Source organism: Alligator mississippiensis, chromosome 1 (assembly GCF_030867095.1).
Source record: "Alligator mississippiensis isolate rAllMis1 chromosome 1, rAllMis1, whole genome shotgun sequence".
Classification (NCBI taxonomy): Eukaryota; Metazoa; Chordata; order Crocodylia; family Alligatoridae; genus Alligator; species Alligator mississippiensis.
In genome coordinates, this window is record NC_081824.1 from 260,236,616 (window position 1) to 260,246,212 (window position 9,597).

The following is a 9,597-nucleotide window of genomic DNA, read 5'->3' on the forward strand; positions in this document are numbered from 1 at the left end:
ACATAAGATATGAGAAAGCACCTGCTCTAAGGAGTTTACCATCTACACAAAAAGATATGCCAAGGGTGGTTGAAAGGAAGAATTATTATCCCCATTTTACATATGGGACACTAAGAAAGAGACTAAGGTCTCTTCTTGAATTTAAACTGCCTTAAACACTCTTTCTTAACTAACCTCAGAAAGAATATGAGGGTGCTGACTATTTTTGTGAACTGAATAAGGAAAAATCTGTAGGATTCAGATGAAAGGATTAATTGAATCTATGTCACTCTGGTAGTAAGAATATTACAACATTTTATTTTAAAGTAAATGTGGGGGCCCTGCAGGACACGCTTGGCAATCTGGTGGTTGCACCAGACAAGAAATCTGACCTCTTTAATAAATTCTTTGCCTCCATTTTTCTGATCAGGGACCAGAAGATTCCCCCCACCGGGATTCCAGATGGACTCAGGAGAAGCACCATCAGGCCTAGGGTCAGAGAGGACCTAGTTAGGGAACTTCTGATGGGGATGGATGTGTTTAAATCAGCAGGTCCAGATGATCTCCACCCCAGGATGCTGAGGGAATTGGCAGAGGTCATTGCGGGACCCCTGGCATGGCTTTACGAGCACTTGTGGTGCTCTGGCCAGCTGTCAGAGGACTGGAAAAGGGCCAATTTGGTCCCCATTTTCAAAAAGGGAGGGAGGAGGACCCAGGAAACTATAGGCCAGTTAGTTTTTTACCTTGGTCCTGGGCAAGCTCTTTGAGAAAATTATCCAGGAGTACATCTGCGAGGGACCAGCAGGGGAGATTATGCTTGGGGCAACCATCATGGGTTCATTAGGGGCAGGTCCTGTCAGACCAACCTGGTTGCCTTCTACCACCAGGTCACAAAATCCTTAGATGCAGGTATCACGATGGATGTAGTCCTTCTGGACTTTAGGAAGGCCTTTGACACTTGTCTCTAACCTCATTCTCATTAAAAAAATTAGGCGACTGTGGCGTCAATGCCTACACAGTCAGATGGATCACAAATTGACAGGAGGGCCACACCCAGAGAGTGGTGGTGGATGGGTCATTTGGAGGGATGTGGGCAGTGAGATCCCCCAGGGCTTGGTCCTCAGGCCCACACAGTTCAACATCTTCATCAGCGATTTGGACAAGGGCATGAAAAGCACCTCGTTCAAATTCGCAGGTGACACTAAGATGTGGGGAGTGGTGGGCACACTAGAAGGGAGGGACAGGCTACAACTAGATCTGGACAGGTTAAAGGGGTGGGCAGATGAGAACAGGATGGGATTCAATACCGACAAGTACAAGGTGCTGCACCTAGGGAGAAAGAACCAGCAGCATACCTACAGGCTGGGGAACTCCCTTCTCATCAGCACAGAGGCAAAAAAGGATCTTGGAGTCATTATTGATTCCAAAATGAACATGGGCTACCAATGTGAGGATGCCGTCAGTAAGGCTAACCGCACCTTGTCATGCATCCACAGATGCATCACAAGCAGGTCCAAGGAGGTGATCCTCCCCTTCTATGTGACATTGGTCAGGCCACAATTGGAGTACTGTGTCCAGTTCTGGGCACCGCACTTCAGGAGCTATGTGGACAGCATCGAGAGGGTGGAAATAGGGCCAATCACATGGTCAAGAGGCTGCAGGGCAGGCCCTATGAGCAGAGGCTGCAGGACCTGAACCTGTTCAGCCTCCACAAGAGAAGGATGAGAGGGGACCTGGTGGCTGTCTATAAACTTACCAGGGAGGACCAGTGGGGAACGGGTGAGTCCCGGGAGCGCTACCAGGAGTAACTAGGAATAACAGCCACAAGTTGATTGAGAGTAGGTTCAGGCTAGACATCAAGAAGCACTACTTCACAGTCAGGGCAGCTAGGATCTGGAACCAAATTCCAAGGGAAGTGGTGCTCACTCCTACCTTGGGGGTCTTCAAAAGGAGGCTAGATAATCACCTAGCTGGGGTCATTTGACCCCAGCATTCTTTCCTGCCCATGGCAGGGGGTCGGACTTGATGATCTGCTCAGGTTCCTTTTGACCCGACCAACTATGAAAATGTATCTATATTAAATAGTCAACCAATAAAATATAAGCATGGTTCAAACTATTAGGTTACAGCATCCTGCAGGTGAGATTCTAGGCGGGCAAAGCAAATAAAATACTGTAAGAAGAATACAATCAAAATTGTTAAAACTTTGATTTGCAGAAATATAGGGCCGGGTGAGATGAACACTAGTGAAAATGACCTTTTCATTATATTCAGAAAGCTGGTAAAACTTCTGTAGAAAGAACTGAAAAAGAGATTTATGACTTGAGATATATTGGCAGAAGATATGAGCACAGTCTCCTACTTGGTAGATTAGTGACAACTTTGAGAGGGCTAGGACATTGAACATGACTGTCCATGGATGGTCCATCTTTGGTCACACAATTGCATAGTAGAAAGAGCAAGGCTGAAGGGGCCTTCATCCTTGCAGAGGGCTGTGAATAACTGATCTGGATGCAAAATCAATTAATATGAAGTTAAAACTGATCATGCTTCATGGTATCACAGTAAGTTTTGTGAAAAGACAGCTTCTTCCGGTTACTCTCTGTCTATTGCACATTGCGGGAACTGCAGACTGTCTGAGGACTGAGCATTAAAAGGCACAGTTCTTAATGGGTTCCAGTTCATTCACATTCTTTTAATGTGTGACAAAGGTTTTTTAGGTAGGGATGGCAGTAGAGAGAAAAGGTAAATCCCATAGGCCTAATGGCTTAGTCAAGAATAATGAATAACAACAAGCAGTTTCAAACTTCATCCCATAAAAACACTCCAATAGAGGGGCTGCTGTGCACCTCTTCCCTAGCACTTGAGGTATCCTAAGCAGTCCATTCCACTCACTGGGGGCTGCAGGTACTTCCAGCCAGAGATCAAGCTAATTTATAGAGATCTTTTTGGAGGTCTTCTCATCTTTTGTTGTCCAGTCATGTTCTCAAGCCTCACACTTGCTTCTTCTTTACTTCTGCCAGCCTCAGGGTACTTCTTTGCTTGGCTGTTTCCCTCTCATCAAATTTACCTGTCCCTGTTCACATACTGATGGCTATCTATCCTCCAACACACAGCAAGTTCCAGGCTTCAACCTGCTGGTTAACCCTCCATACCCTCTAGCTCTCACAATGAGTCTGACCCCTTCTGCCTTCTGGATTTCATTTTCATCATAGAACTTTATCCTGGCTATAAGCTGAGCCAGTAAGTTACTACCCATCATTGTTGAGAGGCTTATCTGTGCCCTTGCTCCTACTGCTTGTAGCCTACTGTCTTCCTTCTCATTTACTCGGAGGTGAATGTATTAATTACTGCATAAAAAGCTAACAATTTTCTTATAACTTTATTTATAAAGAATGAAATGCTTGGCATAGTGTTTCTGTCACTTATTCACCCAAAAAACTTTACATCCAATGTGTTTTTCACGTTACATAGGTGAAACTAGACAAGGTTAAAGATGATAAAACATTTCAGATTCAATGCTGCAGGTACATTACCTTTTGATTTCAAAACTACACTTTTTATGTTTGGAGCTCTTTTTTGTAACAGTCATAAAATCTGCTTAACCAAACGGAGGCACAGCTGAAAATTGATGCATTAACCACAGTCCTGCTAAACGTCACACACATTCACTTAACTCCACATGGCATAAAATTCCAAGACTTCTGTTTTGACAAAATATTATTGTCTCTTTACATGGCATAAGGGGCCAGAATAAAATGACTGAAAGGTAAAATGGAAAATTGGGCAATAAATGTCAGGGGTAAGAGAAGGTAGTTAAAAATATTCCTTTGGGTTTGTTGAGTTTTTTTCAAAAAACTAGAGAATTATAATTTCAGCCACTAATATAATGTACAAAATACAAAATTTCAGCTTTGCTTTTGGGTTTTTTTCTCAGCTACATATGCAAAGCAGGATTGCTGAAGTGGACATTGCTGCCAAAAGAAAAGGTTTCCATCTTCCCATTGCAACTAATCCTCTCATGCATATATTTGGTTTCTCTTTTGGAAATCCTATCACTTTGGAAGGGAAAGTACCTCTCGAAAAACAAAATCTACTAATGAGAACACCAAAAGGATTTTAGTACACTAATCGGGCTCATGCTGAAATAATGCTGCTTTTTTCAAATACTGAGTAATGACATGCTGGATGACAGTCTTGCCTTTTTATGCATTATGAGGCCAATTTTGAGATCTTGAGAGGTGTTCAAAGATAGGATCTATACAGCTCTCAATAACAAGTGACTCTCAGATAAAAAAAGATAACAATAACAGTATTGGTAGTATGGAAGTGATGTTGCTGCTGTAATGGTCCAGGAAATATGAGAGAGGCCAGAATTTTTGTGGATGATATCTCTAATTGGACAAGCTGTATGATTGGGATAGACATAGCAGGCTTTCAGCTATCACAGTACCTTCTCTTCCAGGTTTCTGGGAGAGAAGCAAAGATTAATACTAGTATGTTAATACTCATATATTATACCAGAGTTTTCAACCTTTTTAAGTCTAAGTACCCACAGTAGCCAGATGCTGGAGGTGGCAGCATACAGCCAGATGCCAATCAGGAAGGTGGGGACAGCGTGCAGGCGGGCAGAGAGAGAGGGCTGCCACCTCCCAGGAGCAGGGCCGGGGTGGGGCAGGACAAGGAAGCTCACCAGGATGGGGTGAGGGCAGCAGCGCCCCTCTACAGGGTGGGGAAACTCACTGGGCTGGTGTGTGGCAGTGGCAGCTGCCACATGCAAGCTTCCCCACCCTGCAGATGGGCACCATTGCCCTCACCCCACCCTGGCCCTGCTCCTGGAAGGTGGTGGCGCTCCATCCCCGCCCGCCTACCCGTACGTACATCCTAGGGCTGGTCCAAGTACCCCTAGGGATACGCATACCTCTGGTTGACAACCCATATATTATACAATAATAATTACATTATAAATATTACATAAGGAGACCTACAATACATAATTACTAAACACATATATTATATGCAATTATATATTATAATGTAATAATATATTAATATTACTAATATATAATAGAATAATTTAACCATAGAAAATTAGGGTTGGAAGAGACCTCAGGAGGTCATCTAGTTCAACCCCCATGCTCAAAGCAGGACTGCCCTCAACTAGATCATCCCAGCCAGGGCTTTGTCTAGCCGGGTCTTAAAAACCTTCAAGGATGGAGATTCTACAACCTCTCTGGGTAACCTGTTCCAGTGCTTCACCACCCTCTTGATGAGAAAGTTTTTCCTAATATCTAACCTAAACTTCCCTTGTTGCAAATTGAGACCATTGCTCCTTATTCTGTCATGTGCCACCTCTGAGAACAGTCTAGCTCAGGGGTGGGCAATTATTTTGGGCAGAGAGCTGCTTACTGAGTTTTGGCAAGCCATTGAGGGCTACATGACAAGCAGCCTAGGGCAGATAAATATTAATTTTCTAAATTTTTAGGGGCCCCACGGGCCAGATAGAATGGCCTGGTGGGCCACATCTGGCCCCTGGGCCGCATTTTGCCCATGCCTGGTCTAGCTCCATCCTCTTGGGAATCTCCCTTTGGGTAGTTGAAGGCTGTTCTTAAATCCCTTCTCAGTCTTCTCTTCTGCAGACAAAATAAGCCTAGTTCCCTCAGCCTCTTCTCAGAAGTGATGTGCCCCAGACCCTAACTGTTTTGGTTGCCGTCCACTGGACTCTGTCCAATTTGTCCACATCCTTTCTGTAGTGGGGGACCCAAAACTGGGCACAGTACTCCAGATGCGACCTCACCAGTGCCGAATAGAGGGGAAGAATCACTTCCCTTGATCTGCTGGCAAAGCTCCTACCAAAGCAGCCCAGTATGCTGTTAGCCTTCTTGGCAACAAGGGCAAACTTTGGCTCATATTCAGCTTCTGGTTCACTGTAACCACCAGGTCCTTTTCAGCAGGGCTGCTGCTTAGCCAGTCAGTCCCCAACCTGCACTGATACATGAGATTTTTCCATCCTAAGTGCAGGACTGTGTACTTGTCCTTATTAAACCTCATGTGATTAATAATAACAGGATTAATATCCAGCTCTTGCATAGTGGTTCTCATCCATAACTTTCAAATAATTAAAAAAATTATGATACCTTGACTATCCACATTTTACAGAGAAAGGAACAAAGGTACAAAGAGATAAACAGGCATGCCCAAGGTTATTTAGCATACCTGTGGCAGAACCAGGAACAGAGGTCAGATTTCCTGAGGCACAATCTTGTGCTCTATTCTTTACCCATCTATGTTTCCAGAGGGACCTTAAAGATTAGCAGTTCTCCTTCCTATGAGAAATGCTTTTTGAAATGTCCCCCTATAGTAGGGCTACCATATGTCCTGGTTTTTCCAGACATGTCCTCTTTTTCGGCCCCTGTCCTTGTGTCTGGGTGGGTTTTTAAAATGGAAGCAAATGTTTGGGTTTTTGCTCTGCCTCTGCTTTCCTAGGCTGGCTGCTTAGGGCTGGGAGCAGCGGGCAAGGTGATTGGCTGTCAGGGGTCACATGCTCTGCTGGCAAGCTGCTCTCAGGTAAAGAGACACTCTGGAAAAATGATCTGTAAAAAATCTGATGCAATTCAATAAAGACAAGTGTAAAGTATGGCACTGAGGAGAAAGCAATTAAATTTACAAATATAAAATGGGAAATGACTGCAGTATAACAGAAAAAGACCTGGAAGTTATAGTGAACCACAAGCTCAATATGTGTCAATGGTGTAATATTGTTGCCATAAAACCTAATAGCACACTAGGATGTATGAATGGAAGTGTTGCCTGCAAGTTGCAGGAAATGATTATTCTACTCTGTTCAGCACTTCCAAGGCTTTACCTTTAACACTATTTCCAGCCTGGAACAGTACACTTCAAGAAAGATGTGAGCAAATTGGAAAGAGTTTAGAGAGCAACACAAATTATTAGAAAACATAACATATAAATGAAGTTTGGAAAAAAATGAGATTTGTTAGTCCGGAGAAGAGAAGACCAAGGGGGTATTTGACAAAAGGCTTCATATATAAAAAGGTTGTTATGAAGAATATAGTGATCAACTGTTTTCATTGCCTTCTGGTCAAGAAATAATGGGCTTAAATTGCAACAAGGAAAATTTAGGTTGGATATTAGGAAGAATATCCACCATATTCTCATTATGAAAATGGTTAAACAAAGGAAAAGAATATCTAGAGAAGTTGTGGAATCTCCAGCATTGGAGGCTTTAACGTGTGGGTTAAACAACCATTTGTCTGGGATGGTTTAGGCAGGGATGATCCTGACTTGAGCAAGGTTGGACTAGATGTTCTAAGATCCCATTCCATTATGTGTTTCTACAACTCAAGGTTACAGGAAATGCAGAATACATCATTTAACTTATTTGGCAATTTCACTCTCATATTCAGATATTAGTTATCTAGATAATAAGGTACTAAGATTAAGCACTTACCTAGTGCTTTTGGGATCAAAAATGCTTTTAAGTCAACTTCAGATTGGTTTAAGGAGATGACCAGTGTCATTATCCTCAATTCTTAGATAAGGAAAATGGATTTGCTTTTTGGTTCAAATAAAGTTATTGATGGTGCTGAAGAAAAAGAGCCTGTACAATTATTGATGGTCCTGGCTCTCTTAAAGAGTACCACTTTCCTAATACAGAGTTATTGGAACTGTTTGGGACAGCTAGAGTTCAAATATATGGGAACATAGTGGGCTGATGGGGTGGGGTAGGTACTTCAGGTCTAGAGTCACCCTACTGAGCCATAGAAGACTAATTATCATTTGTATGACAGAATGATTAGTTATTATGAAAACAATGATTCAGATACAACTTCTTCAGTTCAAAGGTGAAGTTAGATTAATTATAATGAGTTTTAAATGATGTTCACATTCATATATTTCTGTCTTATTCTTTTCTTTTTGTGACTGCATGTTTACTGTTAGCAGTTGTATTTAATGAAATAAAATTATATTTTAAAATTGTTTGGGAATTCTTGCTTCCCAACATCAAGCATCAGATGGCAAAACAAAATTTTAGTAACCTCTGGTAAGGGTTAGGATTTTAGATGGACTCTAGTGGCATATTATTATGACATAAGGGTTATTGATACTTCTGCACATCATGTGTAAATGGCTTCTGGTACAACAGAGAGGTTGTAGGATTTAATTTGAACATTAGTTTTTAAATGTTCCTTAACCTGCCTATATCAAAACACTCCTTACAGGACTGCGTTGGTCAAAAGACACACAGAAATCCGGATTCAAAAAAGCACATACTTGCCTTTTGCAGTTGTGTTTGAGTCCATCCTGCTATCTTATATTTAAGCACATGCTTAAGTACTTCCCTGTACTTCAGGGACATTGGGCTCTGGGTGTGGGAGGGTGGCACTTTAGTTAGAGTGGCTCTAAGAGCCGCTCTAATTAAATTGCTGCAGCGTCTCATGTATCAGCCTCCCTGAACTTGAAAATCCACTTGAACTTGAAGAGCCACTTGTACTAAAGCTCGTTCAGCAGGGATGCTGATACATGATACCCAGGAGGCTGCTGGAGCGCAGTAGTTACCATGCTCCAGCAGACTCAATTAATCAAGTCTGCTCCGACACGCTGTAATTCCAGTGTGTTAGAGTAGCCTCCAAGCTTATGTACAGGCACCCATTATTTTCAAGATGCTTCTCTAAAGATAGGTTTACACTGTGGTCATTGCTGAAACTGAGCTCATATACACAAATCTGTGGTAACTTTAAACAAAGTAGTTCAGGTACTGCAAGGCAGGCTGCAAAAAGCATTCAAGAAGCTGGCTTAATACCACATTTTAACACATACAACATGCTCCGGAATAAGATACACATCTTGTCTTTGAAAGGCAGAATGAAGAAAAAAGATCCTTCCTTGTAATAAGTAACTGAGGCCCCTGACACATGGTTAACCACATCTTAAGTAGTGACCTGGCCACATGTTCATTCAATTAATGATGTGATAAAACCAGGAATAATAACCAGTGTAATAACTTTGTGGCTGGTTCCTATCACAGCTTTTATTGAGTGTGTGGCCAGTGCTCCCACCTGGAGAAGCACAATCCCATATGCTCCAGTGGTTGGGAACACTGGTCAGCAAATCGGGGCTCCCAGCTGGAGGAGCACAATGAGCTCCCCTAAGCTGGGAGCTTTAATCAGCTGACAGAGCTCCCAGGCATAGGAGTTTAGGGTGCTCCCTGTAGCTAAGAGCTCCAATTACTAATGAGGCTTTTAGACATTGGGGTGCACCACGCTCCTCCATGGCTGGGAGTCCTATTAGTGATTCAGGCTCCCAGGTGTGGGGGCACACCAGGAACCCCATGGCCTGGGAGCCCCACCCTGGAGCTTAAAGCTTCAGGGAACACCATGTGCCCCCACAGCAAGTAGTCCCATCAGCTCTCAGCCCAGGGAGGGGCACCCTGTACTCCTAGGGCTGGGAGCTCTGTCAGCTGATTGAGGTGGGAGTGCACAATGCATCCGTGGGGCTGGGAGCACTGATGAACTGATGGGACTTCCAGCCACAGGAACAAAGATCATGGTCCCAGGCTCCCCCTACACCAGAAATATGGTATATGAGAACTGATGC